The 16,980-nt window shown below is 42.8% G+C and overlaps 1 protein-coding gene across 4 annotated transcripts in view; it reads left to right on the forward strand.

The window, feature by feature from the left end:
- Positions 1 to 16,980, forward strand: part of LRRC20 (leucine rich repeat containing 20) — a 365,681-nt gene that overhangs the window by 164,840 nt on the left and 183,861 nt on the right. The gene's annotated exons all lie outside the window — the stretch shown is intronic.

The raw sequence follows: 16,980 nt of genomic DNA on the forward strand, positions 1-16,980 counted from the left end.
GTCCCCGAGTCTGAAATCAACACGGTTCACCTCAAAAGACCCCCTGCTCCTGCAGACTAGTATCAAAACCCAAATCATTTTTTTTTTAATTGTTACCGTAGCGGCTATCTGCTATGGTAATGAAGCTTCTTTAATGTAATTTGTATCAATAGTGTGCGAGAGCAGGGGCCTCCTGCGATGAACCGCATTGATTTCATCCTCGGGGACCCCCTGCTTCCCGAGTTACAGGCCCTGGTATGGGGTCACGGTATCTCCTCCATTATTTAAATACCCCGATCACATGATGCAGATGATTTAAAAATGGCGGCGATACCGGCACCCGATTCAGCTCAGGAGTCCCCCTGCTCCCGCACACTATTAGTAAAAATTACATTAAAGCAGCTTCATTACCTTAGAGGCTACCCGCTAAGGCAATGAAGGGTTTAAGGCACAATAGCAGGTTTAGTGGAGGCAGAGGGGGTGAGTGAAGGGGGTACTTGGCCCTTCACTCACCCCTTCTGCCCCAACAAACATGACAATATGTACTACCCACCAATACACAACCCACCCCCTGCACCCCCACATAAAAGCATGTTTTATTTTTTCTGCACAGGCTTGATACCAGAGGCTGACGAGGGTCCTTGGGTGGTCCCTGTGGGTGTCCGGTGGTCCACTGGTGGTCCCCGAGGTTGTCTGGGGGCATCCAGGTGGTCTGGGGGTCCTTGGGGTGGTCCCTGCGGGTTTCCGGGTGCCTTCAGGCCTACCTGGTGGATTTATTTAATAAATAATTATGTAATTTTTGGAAGAAAATTAAACACTGGTATTTGGGGATTTTATTTAAAATGAAACCATATTCTAATTAAACTGCCTTCAATTCTATAATTTCCTTAGTTTGGTTCTTCTGAAGGACCCAATAAAAAAATGTTATCCTCAAATTATTTTTGAATGATTTATATAAAAATGTTTACTCAATCACCATACCAAAGGGAGATAATGAGTTGCTCAAGTAGTTCCAGACAAAATATTCAATAATGGTATCCAAAATACATATGAAGAGGACTCTTTTACAGAGTGGGTAAAGGTTCAAATTAATGAGAAGTCTTGTACTTTTCTTAGTGACAAAAAACACCCCCTGAAAGTCACAGTGAGCGAAAACATTACATCCCTCTATAGCCTCATTGGGCATGTCTGTTCAAATACATTTCTTCAACAAGACAGTACTCACATTTTCTTCTTTGGTTCGTATTCTTTCTGTCCTTCCCCACTCCTTGAGTCTCTGTTGGAGGCGTGACAAGCCGCAGGTAAGAGATATCCAAAAGCAGAAAAACAAAAACAGCAGCACACAACCAAGGGAGCCAGGGTCAAAGTTATGGAAAAAAATATATATATTTATTGTGACATAACCAAAAAAGGAGCTCACAGACCCTCCTACGCGTTTCGTACCTTGTGGGTGCTTCAATCACCATGCCGCCTCCTTTATCGGCTGGTTTAATAAAAATATTTGTATTATTCTTAAGTTCGTCTAATGCCATTAATTCTTTCCTATAGATAAGTGAGATCCAACGCACAACGGATTTGCTCAATAGAAAATGTATTTGTGCCACACAACGTTTCGACCATAAGGTCTTTCTCAAGTGACAGGCACTGTCATGCCAGTCACTTGAGAAAGACTTTACGGTCGAAACGTTGTGTGGCACAAATACATTTTCGATTGCGCAAATCCGTTGTGCGTTGGATATCAATTATCTACAGTTCAGATTTGGATTACCAGGACAGGTACCCCTTGAACCAGCAGCACCGGTAATATTGAATGCATTGAATGATTGTGGTGTGCAGCATATCATCATTGTTTAGCTCTTAATTCTTTCCTAAACATATTGTTTCTATTTATTTTTTCCATTAGAAAGTATTTCAAAATTACGTAGAACTAAATGGTAGAATGTCTCTTTAAAAATTACTCTTACCCTGGAACGGATAAAAGGTAAATTTTACTTTTAACTCGGTATGTATAAAACCATCTTCCTGTGGTGGCAAAGTCTATTTATGACAAATCAAAATCTCTTCTTAGGAAAGGTCTTTTAAGAGTTAATTTTCTCATGTGTTTGTTAGCATCTATAAACAATTTTAAAGCATTTAGTTCCACCGTTGGGGCAAATGTCATACCGCTAGAGAGGACAGATGTTTGTTTTCTAGTTAATTCAATATCACTGATATTAAAAATGTCATTAGTTTGGAGTACTTCAATTTCCTTTTGTTTGGTCTTTCTTGTTTCTCTCGTACAATAAATATGCCTTTTCCTTCTTAGTGGGGATGCAATATGATTTTGCTCCCTCACGGGTGCATGTCTGTTGGCATGTACCCACTTCGGTTTTTGGGATATTATGGGAAGGCGAAAATATTATTTTGATGTAAATATGTGATCGACCCCTCTCCACAAAAAAATGTTTCATATTCTCTGTCCCAAGGTTTAACGTGCATTTTCGTTCAGAATATTAACATTTTTATTTCTAAAATGAGATTTAAAGGAGCAATCCAAGCCGTTTTTTTTAAATTTTGTTATTGCTTTTACACAGGATTGAAACGGGGTCTTCGGGGCTGAACCCCATTCATGTCAGCTCTGGGGACCCCCTACTTCCTGAGATACTTACCTCCAAAGGGGGTGCCGGTATCTTGGCAAAGTTTAAAGCTTCTTCATCACGCTGGCCAATAGGAAGTCGAACCTGATGATGTCACAGCTTCTTATTGGCCCGCAGGGTGCGGGAGCCTTGAAACTCCCTCATTATGTGAACCCTGCTAGCCAAGCGGAGTGGCTAACGGCACCACCTACGGTGGTAATTACCTCCAGAAGCAGGGGTCTCCCAAAACTGAAATTAATTGGGTTCAGCTCCGGAGACCGCCTGCTTCATCTCTATGTTAATTTATATATATATATATATTAGCAAAAAAAATTGCTAGCTTGAATTTTCGCTTTAAAAGTACTTCATTTATGTGGCCTGGCGTTAACTCCCTATGTGTCCAATTACATATATAATTTTAAGGCTCCCTTGTCTTCTTATTTGTAGATGCTATTTGTGTAGGGGAAGGAGTAGAATATTCGTCCCTAATGTCACGCTCCTAAATTAGATTTGTTGATTTTAATTTGTTCTCTCTACTGCTGTTTTATTCCAACTTCTAATATTTTAATTTTCTTCTGTGTAATATCTTTTTTTTCTTGAATTGCTTCAATGACTCATAAGGCTCCAAGATTCCTTTTAGCTCATTGATAGTCATCCAAGGAATTGAAAGATCTCCTGTGGTGAGACACTATAAGTCTCCTGTAATGAGACACTATACTATAAGTCTCCATTAGTCCAAATGAATAATGATCTACAATTTTACAGCAGGCTTGCATACAAGTATCATCTAAATCAAACGTGAGATGTTTAAATAATCTAAAGCCCTTGGGTATTCTTTCACTTTTTTCTAGGGTTGCCATATCCCACCATTTCTTTGTTTCAAGCATTGGCAAGTTTTCTTATTTTTCTAATGTGTTCACAGGTTGGTTTGATAAGTGTAATATTTAGTGTCTTCCACCACAAATGCTCCGCCTAAATTCTTACCGCTTGTAGGTCGTCTCTAAAAAAAAAATCATTTTGATATATGCTATCTATCACAACGGTATAAAAAACATCAATTCACTGCAAATCGTGTAAAAACAATTGAGTGCAAGAATGCAGAAAGTGACCATAAAAATATTACAATATAATGCTTTTTGATAAGGAAAGGAATAACGGGAGAAAAAAAAGGGAACACCTGCACAAAGAATTCCTTATGCTATAATGTGAACTACGTGAATGAAGTGTAACTAAATCCATACAGTGAATACATGTGCAAAAACTCATTGGGTTACAGTCCTGCAAAAGGTGCAGCGGGAACGTAAAAATATTTTCCAGGTGGTTTCCGTGTAGAATTCAAAAAAACTCAAGAGAGCAGCTACTTACAGGGTATAAGAAAAAACAGAATATGCTGTAGTATGTCTGATCCAACATATATTGAAAGAAAGATAATTACCAGCGTACATACATTTTAAACTGTGAATATAAACCTTTCATAATAAAATTGTGTTGCTTTACCCAGGTCTCCTTTTGTGCCTCAACGTAGAGATGAAGATATATATATATATATATACACACACACAAAAGGTACCACCATAATAGCTACATTATTATCCATAGTAAAATGCATTAACAGTTCTATATCCATTGTCCTAGTGTATTAATTTTTTTTTTTTTTCAACTTGTATTTTTTTATTGTTTTGTTCATAATATGCATACAGTAAAAAGGCTCATAAGAACAAACAGTATCAGCTTACTGCATGTGACATTCAACTTTGTAATTGGGTAGAGGGTTTTGGACATACGGGGTAGACGGACAGACAGACAGGGGGGGGGACTCTGGCCTGCAGTCGGAGGGGAGAGACAGACAAGAAGAGGGGGAGAAGAAAGAGAGGGAAGGAGGGGGGGGGGGTTCGGGGGGTCTCCATCCATGATTCCGCCTCTGCCTCTCTCATGCTGGTTCTCTGCGTCTGAGGACTTTGTGCATACCCCGTAGGACCTCTAACTTTTGACTAGTTTGTCTCTCTCATTTTCCTTTAGGTCCCTCTTGGGGCCGGCGGGGTTTGAAGTGTGGGGGGAGGGGGGGGGGGGCGGGGGGGGGGGGGGCGCTGCGTGCGTCTAAGTGTGGTACGGGTTCTACCGTTGAGCCCTTCCTCACGGGAGAACGCATTTGTCCCTATCAAGGCCAAATTGAGGTCCTCTCCACTCCCTGGATTTCTCTCTGGGCTAACCATGGTGCCCAGACCTTTTCAAAATTTTCGCCAGTGTCGTTGACCAAGCTTGTCAGCATTTCCATCTGACATACCGTCCAAATTCTATGTCTAATATTTGGGATTGAGGGAATTATGTTCTGTTTCCAGCGTGCTGCAGTCTCCCCCCTCATCGCCATAGCAAAGTGAGCTATCAACTTATTTTCTCCTTTGGTGAACCCGACTGCTGGTCTGTTCAGGAGGAACAGCCATGGATCCAATGGGACGGGTTTACCTGTGATAATGTTTAACCAGTCTTTAATTGAGTCCCAGACTGGGACGATTTTGGGGCAAGACCACAGCATGTGCAACAAGTCTGCCTGCTGTCCACATTGTCGTGGGCACAATGGGGAGTAACTGGGCAGAAATTTAGCTAATTTTGTGGGAGTGTGATACCAGCGCATCATTACTTTATATGCGTTCTCCCTTAAGGTCGTGCACATTGAACTTTTGGAGGTCGCCGTCACTATCTTTGTCCAGTCCTCTACCTCCAGCTCCTCTCCTAGGTCTGTTTCCCATTGGGTCATATATCTGGTTTTGTCCTTTACTGTCGTGCTAGAACCGGTCACTTCTTTGTACATCTGCGATGTGAGTGTCACTGTGGATGTCCCTGATCGACAGAGCTTTTCGAAATTTGTCATAGGGGATTTTGGCTGAACTTTTTGATAGAACGCCCTGATCTGGAGGTACCTAAAGAGCTCGGCATTGGGGATATGGAAGTCTGATTTGACTATTTCGAAGATTTTTATTCCTTGTCTTCCCTCCAGATCAATCAATCTCTTTATGTTATTTTGTTTCCAGATAGAGAAATCTGTGCTGGACTGGCCCGGAGCAAAGAGGGGGTTATTCCAAATTGGTGTCATGCCCGATGCCCTGCTGGTCAGGCCATATTTGAGCCATGTGCTTTCCCAGATTGATAGCGAGTTGGTCATTGAGGATAGCGGCAATTTGGTGCTATTGCGCACCTTCTTGGGGTACCAAATCAGATGCTCTAGTTCCAATGGGGAGCATACCTCTCGTTCCAACGCGACCCACCTTTTAGAGTCGGGGTTGGTGTGCCATTGCACAATTTGACATAATTGGGCCGCTCGATAGTATGACAACAAACAAGGTACCGCTAGCCCTCCCGCCCCCGTTTGTGTGCGCATTATCTGTTTGCTCACTCTCGCCTTTTTGCCTCCCCAGATAAACTTATCTATCTCAGTTTGGAGGGAGAGAGTTTCCTTCAAACTTAACGGCACTGGGAGTGTTTGAAAGAGATACAAGAGGCGAGGGAGCAAGTTAATTTTTACGCAGTGGATTTTGCCAATCCATGAGATTTTATTTTTGGCCCACCTATGGAGATCCTCTCTCAGGGTCCGTATCAGCCGCGGGTAGTTAGCTTGGCCAATTGTGTTATATGTCTGCGTGATGTTGACCCCCAAATATTTAATTTGCTGTTTTTGCCAGCGGAAATTGAAGTTAAGGGCAATTAGTTTTTCTACGTGTTTAGGGAGGTTTATGTTAATAGCCTCCGATTTGCTCTGATTGATTTTGAAGCCGGAGACCCTATTGAACCGTCCCAGCAGATCTAGCAGGTTTGGCAAGGAGGTGAGGGGCCTGGATACTGGCAGGAATACATCATCCGCATAGAGTGCCACCTTATGCGTCTGGTTTCCGATGGCAATACCTGAGATGTCTTTGCTATCCCGTATCTGAGCCGCCAGCGGTTCCATACACAATGCAAAGAGGAGGGGGGAGAGCGGGCATCCCTGTCGCGTGCCACTCTTAATTTGGAAGGGTTCCGAAGCGAATCCCTGGTGGGTAACCCTAGCCGACGGGGTCGAGTATAGCGCAAATATAGCTTTTGTTAATTTGTCCCCCATTCCGAACGCTCCAAGCGTGGCTTCCAAGTATGGCCAGTCTATCCTATCAAACGCTTTTTCCGCATCCAGACTGAGCGCCATAACTGGTATGTCTTTATGATTGGCTATTTCTATCAGATCAATAATCCGTCGGGTATTATCTGAAGCTTGCCGACCCTGGATAAACCCGACTTGATCTGGGTGCACCAGTCTGGGTAGGATAAGACTCAATCTATTGGCCAACAATTTAGAGTAAATTTTGATGTCCGAATTAATTAGGGATATAGGTCTATAACTTTTACAGTCCTGTGGGTCTTTCCCTGTCTTGTGTATTACTGAAATGGACGCTTGGAGCATTTGGCTAGGGAACTGGGAGCCGTTCAGCACTTGGTTAAACATATGAAGTAGATAAGGGGCTAGTTGTTTTCTAAATTTTTTGTAGTAAAGGTTCGAGTACCCGTCGGGGCCCGGGGCTTTAGAGGGTTTCAGGTTTTTCATAACCTCCGATATTTCCTCCATTGTAAAATCTCTACCCATCACCTCTCTGTCCACCCCGCTCAAGCAGGGTATATTTGAGCTATCCAGAAAATTCACTAGGGCCTCCTTGTTCGCTGGAGATCTAGCTACTTTGTCTCCGTCGTATAGTTTTGCGTAGAAGTCTTTGAATTCCCTTACAATTTGTTTGGGGTTGGCGGTAAGTTCCCCTGATTCTCGCCGTAACGTTTGGATATTATAATTGCGTGTTTTGGAATTAATCATATTGGCTAGTAAGGTATCTGGTTTGTTTGCTTTCTCGAAGAATCTTCTCTTTGACCAACTTAACGCTTTCTCAGCCTGGGAAGTGAGCAGAAGGTTTAGTTTAATCTGGGTGTCTTTTATTTGTTGCAGGGTCGCTGCATTGGGTAACCTTCTATGTTGTTCCCAGTGCTGCTTTAACTCTGCTTGCACCTTAATAATTTTTGCGTTGCGCTCTTTTTTCTTGCGGGCTCCCATGCTAATCAAAACCCCCCTCAGTGTTGCTTTATGTGCCTCCCAGAGGGTTATATGTGAGTCAACGCTGTCTTTATTTTCCCTGAAGAAGTTTTTAATCTCCTCCTTGATCTTTCTCTCGAGGTCTGGGATCTTTAGTAGGGAGTCATTTAGTTTCCAGTTTGCTCTTGGCCTTTCCAGCCCTATCTGTGTGCACCTTAGCTCGATCGGTGCGTGGTCTGACCATGAAATATCATGGATCTCCGTATGGGTGACCGCGGAGACCAGTCTACTAGACACAAAGAAGTAATCGATTCTGCTAAATGAGTCGTGTGGGTGTGAGTAGAAGGTGTAAAGTTTTTCTAGCGGGTGGGTTTCTCGCCATGCGTCCACTAGCTGGAGGTCTTTTAATTCTTGCTCTAACGCGGCAGATCTGGGATTGGCTTTGTGGTTGTGAGGCCCGGAGCGATCCAGAGTTATATTCATAGCCACGTTGAAGTCCCCTCCTAGGATTAAGGCTCCTTCACAGGATTTTTTTATGACGCTGAATGTCTTCTTAAAGAAATCTGCCTCATGGGTATTAGGGGCATACAGCGTGGCTATTGTTATGGGTACTGCATTTATGGCTCCTACGAGCATCAGAAACCTGCCCTCTCGGTCCTTCTTTACTTTATTTACTATTAGGCCTACTTTATTATGCACTAGGATTGCTACACCCCGCTTCTTTTCTAGGGCGGAGGATAGGAATACTTGGGTATATTGTTTATCGAAGTATTTGGGAGCGCTAGTGGTACTGAAGTGTGTTTCCTGTAGGAGGATGAAGTCTGCTCCCTTTTTTTTGTAATCAGTAAGAGCTATCCTTCGTTTGCATGGGGAGTTTAGTCCCTTGGTGTTGTGGGATATAAATGTTAGAGGCATGTTGGTGCAGGGTACTGACCTTGTATTCTTAGTGTTGCTTTTGGGTGTATCGAGCCGCTACGGTGCTGCTTCTGTACCTCTGCAGTACTCAGCTCTGTGCGGGGCTTCGGCGGTGGACCACTTGTGTAGGAGACAGTGTGGGGGAGGGTAGGCACATTAGGTACGCGGGATACATGAGGGAAGAAAAAGGACACATATAAAACACATATCAACTTGGGAGAGTGGTCAGCGGCATAGTACCACTTTCTCTCCCTTGCCTGTGGGTCGGTGGGTCTCTGGAGCACGCCCTCCGACTCCATCTTTCTCCAGAGGGCCGTGTCACCCCACCTCTTCCCCAGGGCTTCCTCAGGTTCTAGGGCAGCTGCCCCAGCCCGAGGGTAGACACACACGGCGACAATAGGACCGCCGTCCCAGCCGTCTAAATATCAACTTTATTAGTCTTAACTTGGATCTCGTTAAAGCTCGCATATGAGATAGTCTGCGTAAAACCTCTAATGTGAGAACAAACCCAAAACTGACCATGTAATCATAACTTTCCACAACTTGGCCCCTTTTCCTCTATATTTGTGACGCCCCTCCTATTGCCTGCTGAGCTTAAGCTATCTGCTGCATCCTGTAGGTATAATCTCTTCCCTTTTAGTTCAAAGCTTTAATTTAGTTCGTATTAGCTGTTCTTAGCTTAATTGCCCCTCCGAGGTATCTGTCCGTCTGGGCCTATCTCTGCACCTCCCCATATCCCCTCCCGTGCCCCTGGCGTCGCTCTCTTTGCAGGCTTCTACCTTGGCATCTCCCCTTCCTAGCTTACAGGTATGCCTTTGTTATTTGTTGCTTCTGTATGCCCTCCAGCTTTTACCTCTCTCCCCCCCTGCTCCCTCCTCCCTCCTTCCCCCCCCCCTCAGCAGGCTCCTTCCACTTTCTGCTGCCCTCCGCTCTATCTCCCTGCTTTCCCTTGTGGGGAATGTATCTGTGTCCTAATCCCCCTGCGCCGCGCTGCTGGTGTATGTTGTGCTACTGTTGTCCACAGCCTCCCTTCGGTGCTTTGTGATATTGGATTGCTGGGCCGCTTCCGGGATCTTGTTCTTGCTCCCGCCTCTTCCGGTTTGGCACGACCGCCGCCATCTTGGATGTGGCGCCTCGATCGCGTACCTCTCGCGTGAGGCGCTGCCTCCTCCCCGTTGATGTCATCCGCTGCCTCCCCTTCTCAGTTGGGCTCCGGAGCTGGTCCAAGATGGCCGCTATTCCTCTTCTGCTGCCGTCGGGGGTACAGGTAAGTGGTGCAGTGATGCTGTGGGAGATCAGGACCTTGTCTCTGTCGGGTTGCGATGCGAGTGCCGTGGGGGGGGGGAGGGCGCAGCCATGAGAGGGCTCCTGGTGGGGTTTTCGTGGGCATCTTTGGCTAGCTAAGAGGTAGGGTCAACTGTAACTGTGGAGAAACATTAATTCTTTAATTGGCCCTTTACCGTGGGCTGCGGGCTTGGTTGTTTTTGTTGTGTTTGTTGGTGCTTCCTACCTCCCGCCATGTTGGATCTGGGGCTGCTCTGTTTCCCGCCACTTCCTCCGTGATTTTATCTTGCAAGCCCAGTTTTGTAAGAAAGGCTCCTCCATCCTCAGCCTTCTTTATTGTGGTGGATGCCCCATTTTTGGACACCAGGAGCCCGAAAGGGAAGATCCAGCGGTATTTAACCCCTTCGTCCCTGAGGATCCTGGTGATTGGGGTAAGTTGCTTTCTTTTCAGCAACGTGGTGGGGGAAATGTCCTGGAAAACTTGGATCTTGTGTGACTCAAAGGACGGGTTATTACGGGTCAGCTGGGCAAACTGTTCTTTTATTCTGAAGAAGTGGAAGCGGGCGATGATATCCCGCGGGGGGTCTCCCGGTTGTGGCCTGGATCTCAGGGCCCTGTGGCAGCGGTCCAAATGCAGCTCCTGGGACGCTTTGTCCGGCATCAGCTGGGTCAGCCACCGGGCCATGAAATCTTCTGGGTCGGACTCCTCTTCTGGGACCCCCCGTATCCTCATATTATTTCTTCTCTCCCGATTTTCGGCGTCCTCCTGCTTATCTAGAATGTCCTGGATAGTGTCCTTTACTTGGGCCAATTGTTTATCTGTTCTATGGAGTGCTTTCACCGTAGTGTCCAGTTTCCTTTCCAAGGAGTCAGTTCTGGACCCTATGCTGCTTATATCTGCTCTTAGGGACGCCACCTCGGCTTGCAAGCATCTCTTAATGTCCGTGCAGAATTCCTGCATGTCGCGTCTCCGCATAATTCTGTTGCCGTTATCATTCTCCCCTTCTCCCTCCGAGTCGGAGCCGCTTAGCGGGAGGCCCTCTTGGCTGCGGGCGCGTGGCTGATCTCCCTTGCTATAGTAGTCTGTCATCACTGTGGAGGGGCGCTTCGATCTTGTTCCCTTTGACATCTTGGGGGTATCAGCGGGCTATGTGGGTAACTTTCTTTAATTTTGGTGAGGTTTTAGCGCATTTATTGATTTTTTAGTGCCGGCTGGGAGCGGAGCTGAAGGTTCAAGCAGCCATTCAGTCCGCCGTCGCGCATGCGCATCTAGTGTATTAATTTATATAATTTTGTACTATATTTAATTGATATCACATTTCCAATTAAGCGCTGGTTCCTTCTATCTATCTATCTATCTATCTATCTATCTATCTATCTATCTATCTATCTATCTATCTATCTATCTTTCAGCCGTACATCCTATCAGTTAGGGCCGCTCAGGAAGCTAATTGTTTAATGAAACGCATAGTGTGGACGATTGTTGAGGAGAGGCAGATGGATCCCACATAGGCTCTCCCGGGAGTGACATCACTGAAAGTGACATCATCTGACCAGCGCGAAACCCAAAACGGAGGACGCCAGAGGCGCCTCTACCTTACAGGCTTGAATCAAGACCTGCTAGAACAGCTGATGCCACTGTATTATGATACTATGTTGTCTATATGTGATTCTATGCACACTGTCCTCATTGTGTTTGAGAGTGTTCCTGATCACTTCTCTTAATATATCATAGTAAACAGATTTTACACTGTTTTGTTCTCTTTTCATTTCTCCTTTGAGCCACTATAGACTTGGCAGAGATTTTGACGCAAATCCAATATAAAAGTGAAAAACAGACGCATAACTTGATGCATCTCATATAATTATAATAATAATACAATGAGCACAAAATCAGAAATCCCTGCACCGGAGACCTTACAATCTAAGTGGAATGTTGGGAGATTTCCAGAGACAGCAGGTGAGGGAATAAGTGCATTCCTACACCTTATGGCTCTCTAATATCTCTCCTATTCTTCTCTACTGCCTTTTGTCTACATGCTATCCTAAGTGTTTTCTTAACTTCACGTGTTCACGTATTAAACATGAATATAAAACACACAATAACCTTTGGAACATTTAGAAAAAGACATTTTCTTGTTAGACTCACTATTATGTTGTCGTACTTTTGACTGCTATTTCCACCCAAAAAAATATTAATAATATGGCAATAAACTGCTGTTGTTTTGCTTGTGAAGTACAAAATAGTCCCTTTTTGTGTTATTTCATTTGGCCTGACATTTAAGTAAAAGCTGTGACTTTTGCTTTTAAAATGAATACCTTTTGAATTTGTGCTTTTAACGAGTTACAGTAGACTTTTAGTTGAAGTCCTTTCCAAATCCATTTGCTTCCCCCGCGTCTCATTTTTATTATTGCATTCAATTCATGTTTAATTCAAACTCTCTCTCAACCAACATAAATACTTTTATTTCCCATGCAACTATGACTACATGTAAAATCAAGTTACTGAAAACTTTAAAAATCTTTTCTGAAGCTTCATCAAAAAGTAATTTGTAATATTTATGATTTGATTTATTACTGTTAAATGCAATCTGCTTATTCTTCATTTGTAAAATGTTTAGTGTACCTGCCTCATGTAGGGGCACATTTATCAAGTGCTGGTACGGCTTATTGCACCTGTTACCGTGTTAACTCCCATGACTTTAATGGGAGTTAATGCGTATCTAACAAAAATGGTCTCTGTCGACCCTTGGGCCTGGCGTCCCCGTGGGTATATCCAGCTAAACAACTTCCATGGATCTTTTTAAAGTTAAGTTTTTCGTGGAAGTCGCCTATACCCATCCATAGGTGAAGAGGCGGAAAGTAAAAGTAAAGTAAATGCTGAAACGGGTGCAATAACCCGTACTGGCCTCATGCTAAATGTGCCTGTTAAAGTCATGTTTGGGAAATACGGTCTTCCTTTGCTTGATATGCTTTGGAACCATACTTTTTACACACTTTCCAACCCCGAGAGATACTTTTTTGAGAGCTACAATTAAAATTAGGCCCTTTAAATATCATGTGTAGATTTTTACCTGCCCATCTCCATGCTGTATCCTATATTGATAACCAAGAAGTCGGCAACTGAATGGGCTGAAACGGTAGCTTAGTGGTAATGCCTTTGAAGTAGGTAAGCCCAGTTCGAATTCCAGTGTCTTCTCTCCTTGTGACTTTGGGCGTCATTTAAACTCCTGGTGCCCCCGGCATCAAAATGACGGTCTTCTGGCTCATTGTGCTGGCAAATTATCTGTAAAGCTTTGTGTGCATTGTCCACTCTAGATATAGTACGCTCCTACAGTATACAGGGTTTCAGTATGGAATGTGAAAACAATGAAGGCGCAAATACGTAGCACTGACAACATTTGTATTGCAGTTTATCAAATGGGATAAGGTGGAAACTTCTTCGGTTACATTGGACTTAAAATCCTTGTAAGGCCTGTGAAAACGGTGTAAACAGAGCAAAGGATCTCAAGTCCAATGTAACCGCAGAAGTTTTCCCCATATCCCATTTAAACTGCAATACAAATTTTGTAGTTTCTTTTGGATTGCCCTTGCGGCCTACAATACTTGGGCCGCACAACCAGGCAACTCAAGGTTAGAGTCCTTGAACATATCCGCAGCATAAAAATAGGGTGGGAATCTCACAATGTTTCTATGCATTTTAAACAGCAACATCAACCAACCCCTAAAGGTTTGTTATTTAAAGGCATAGAATTCATTTCAAATAATTGAAAAGGCGGTTATAGGGAAAATTACCTGTCCCAAAAAGAAACCTTTCGGATATATAAATTAAAAACTTTGAAACCATTGCAGTTGAACCTGGATTTTGATTTAGGTCCCTTCTTAAACAAATAACCACTGTATAGTGCAATTGGGTACAGAATTTTTATACCAATCTTTATATCAAGTCTTTATCTATCTAGTAATATTAATTTTAAATTTGGACAGTTATTGGTCATTAAGTTAGGTCCTTATTTTTGTGAATCAAATTTTATTAACCGAAGTTTATCCATTGGGTTGTTTTAATGAGTCTAATTTACCTAAATTGCAGTATTTCAGTTATGTGGGCATTTAATAAGTACAGCTGAACCCCGTTATAACGCAGTGCTTGGGTCCACATAATGAGATCGCGTTATAACCGGGAACGCGCAATGGCCGCAGCGTGAGGACTTTCCCGGCATCTGCAGCTCTCTCCCTGCTTCATCAGCCTGCGTCCACGTGCACAGCGCACATCTCCGTTTTTTATTTTTAATAACATTCAATACTTTATTGCTAACGAACACACACACCTCCCCCTTACACTAATAATTTTAGCATACCATACAGGAATCGAACCCATGACCCGTCATACACTGGTAGTGATTCTATACCTGCTACTCCATGGGATTGGGTTGATGTCATTGACACTATTATCAAACTTAACTTCTATTGCACAGTACGGCCTTTGTTGTAAAAACCTGTGCTGAAGCTGGAATATCCTGTAAACCTGACATGTTGGTGGGGGAGAGGCATGAGGATTGGAGTTTAGCACCCCTCTATTACGCTTTTAAGAAGCTCAGATCAGTTCAAAACACAACCACACACACACGGCCTGTCTGTACTAAAATTCTCATTTGACCTTGTGCAGCTTTAGAGGCGGCAGGAAAAGCTTTTTTAGCAATATGAAAAGATTGTGCCAGCTGCACATTGGTGCTAGCATTGTTTTGTGTGACTTCGGGCTGTAAGTGGGGAGAAAGTTTGACGCCTTCACAAAGAGCACTAACAGAGATTTTAGGATGTTGTAAGTGACTGTGCGTAAAAAGCTTGCGTTTTTAATAGTCTATAATAGTTTGCAGCCGGCTCTGATTAATGGTTACTTGCTTGCACATTCATTCAGTCTCCATTATAGTTGTACACTCGGCAGGTGAATTCATTTTATTATAAATAAGTTTAATTGATTTTCAGGTCTTCTAAGAAATGTGTATTTCTTTCACTCTATATGTACCTACAAATGCATTTACAGAATCAATACTCTTTGCCGACACCTCTAAAAGGAAAACATGCTTTTGTCTTCTTAATAAATAAACACTTTAGTGCAGTTGACAAGTAACTGAATGCTGATACATTATATATGTATCTAGTAACAACAAGCCAATGGATTGGTGACCTAAGAACAGTTAATTCCATAAAGAAACTTGAATCATTAGTTGCAATGTATCATACACTGTATTTGTAGGAAATGTAAAGTAAAATGTCTTAAAGCAGCATTTCTGAAATTAAAGCAGCAATAATACATAAGCCCCCCCTTTTTTTCTTTTTCTTATTTGTATATGTAAAGCATGTGACTATGTATAATTCTACATTTCTTACCTAAGCTGGCAATCATTTGGGGCTCTGGTTATAAATGTTTAAAAATACTGATTGTGTGACTAAAATAATAGCCGCCTTTCAGTTTCAATGAATCCTACAGTCAATGTGATTCAGCAGCTACAGTGTACCTTTATATTACTAAGGTAACATCTATTGTTACAGTTTACAGGTATAACTGCGTTGAAATTTGGCAACAAATTTCTCACAAACCGGAAAGTGTTGCGAAGATCTTGGACTGCTTGGGAGGTGGGTTAAAACCGGCTTTAGAAATCAAAGATGCTTTAAAACTCATTAAAAATGGCATTAAAGCAGCAGTTCAAGCAATATCCTACGTGTGTTTTTTTTTAATAAATCAGTTCTGTACTTTGGGAAAATACGTGTAGTGTTTAAAAATGAAAAAAAAAAACCATTTTAAAGACATTTTTAATGTTTCTAATGTAGGAAGCATTTCCAAAGTGACAGCCCACTTCCCCTTCTGACAGGCTCTGAATCTTGAGCCCCGCCCTCTCTCTAGCAGAGCACTAATTGTATCTAGTAACTGCCCAGTCAATCATATTGCAGAACTACATTTCCCATAATGCTGAATTAAATAACCCTGAGCAAAGCGATTGATTACAGCAGAACGGATCGACTTGCAGCTTAGCTGATCACTTGCCAGTGTGCAGATTGTATTGATGCAGATATTGAATGGGAAAAAAATATATATATTTTTTAAAACGGCAGCTTGAACTGCAGCTTTAAGAGTTGAATAATAAAAAAAGAAAAAATGCATTAAGTATTATCTAATACTACAGAACTGATTAAAACGGCTAAAGTGAAATCTTTTTTTTTTAATCTACTGTATTTCATTATAATGAAATATCCTAGCACTGCGGGGATACAGTATGTATACGTATGTCTTTATTTATATAGCGCCATTAATATACATAGCGTTTCACAGCAGTAATACACGTGACAATCATATAGATAACAAATCATATAAATGACACAAAAGGGGAGAAGTGCTTCAGACATAAAAGTAACATTTAGAAAAAGGAGTCCCTGCTCCAAAGAGCTTACAATCTAATTGGTTGGTAGGAAGGATGTACAGAGACAGTAGAAGGGCATTCTGGTAAGTGCGACTGCAAGGGGCCAAGCTTTATGTATCAGGTGTATAGTATCAGTCACGGAGCTGCTCGTTTGCTTCTTTAAGGACGTGGAATTTAAGATGGGTCTTAAAGGGTGGATAGAGAGGGTGCTAGTCGGTATTAAGGGGAAGGGCATTCCAGAGGTGAGGGGCAGTCAGTGAGAGAGGTTTAAGGTGGGAGAGGGCTTTAGATACAAAAGAGGTAGAGAGAAGACATCCTTGAACAGAATGCAAGAGTCAGAAAGGTGCATAGCGAGAAATTAGGGCTGAGATGTAAGGAGGGGCAGAAGAGTGTAAAGCTTTAAAAGTGAGGAGGAGAATTGAGTGTGTGGTACAGGATTTGATAGGAAGCCAGGAGGGGGATTTCAGCAGGGGAGATGCTGAGACAGATTTCGGAAAGAGTAGAGTGATTCTGGCAGCAGCGTTTAGGATAGATTGTAGGGGAGGCAGGAAGGCCGGACATCAGGAGGTTACAGTAGTCGAGACAGGAGAAAATGAGGGCCTGTATATAACACAAGTGAACTACACGTTATACGAATTTCAGACAAACAACCTGTAGTTTTTTTTAATTTAATATCGATTGAGTATCTGTTTTGAATTGTAAGCTTTGAAGGGATTTACGAGACTTT

The sequence above is a fragment of the Ascaphus truei genome, chromosome 8, assembly GCF_040206685.1.
Source record: "Ascaphus truei isolate aAscTru1 chromosome 8, aAscTru1.hap1, whole genome shotgun sequence".
NCBI classification, from domain to species: domain Eukaryota; kingdom Metazoa; phylum Chordata; class Amphibia; order Anura; family Ascaphidae; genus Ascaphus; species Ascaphus truei.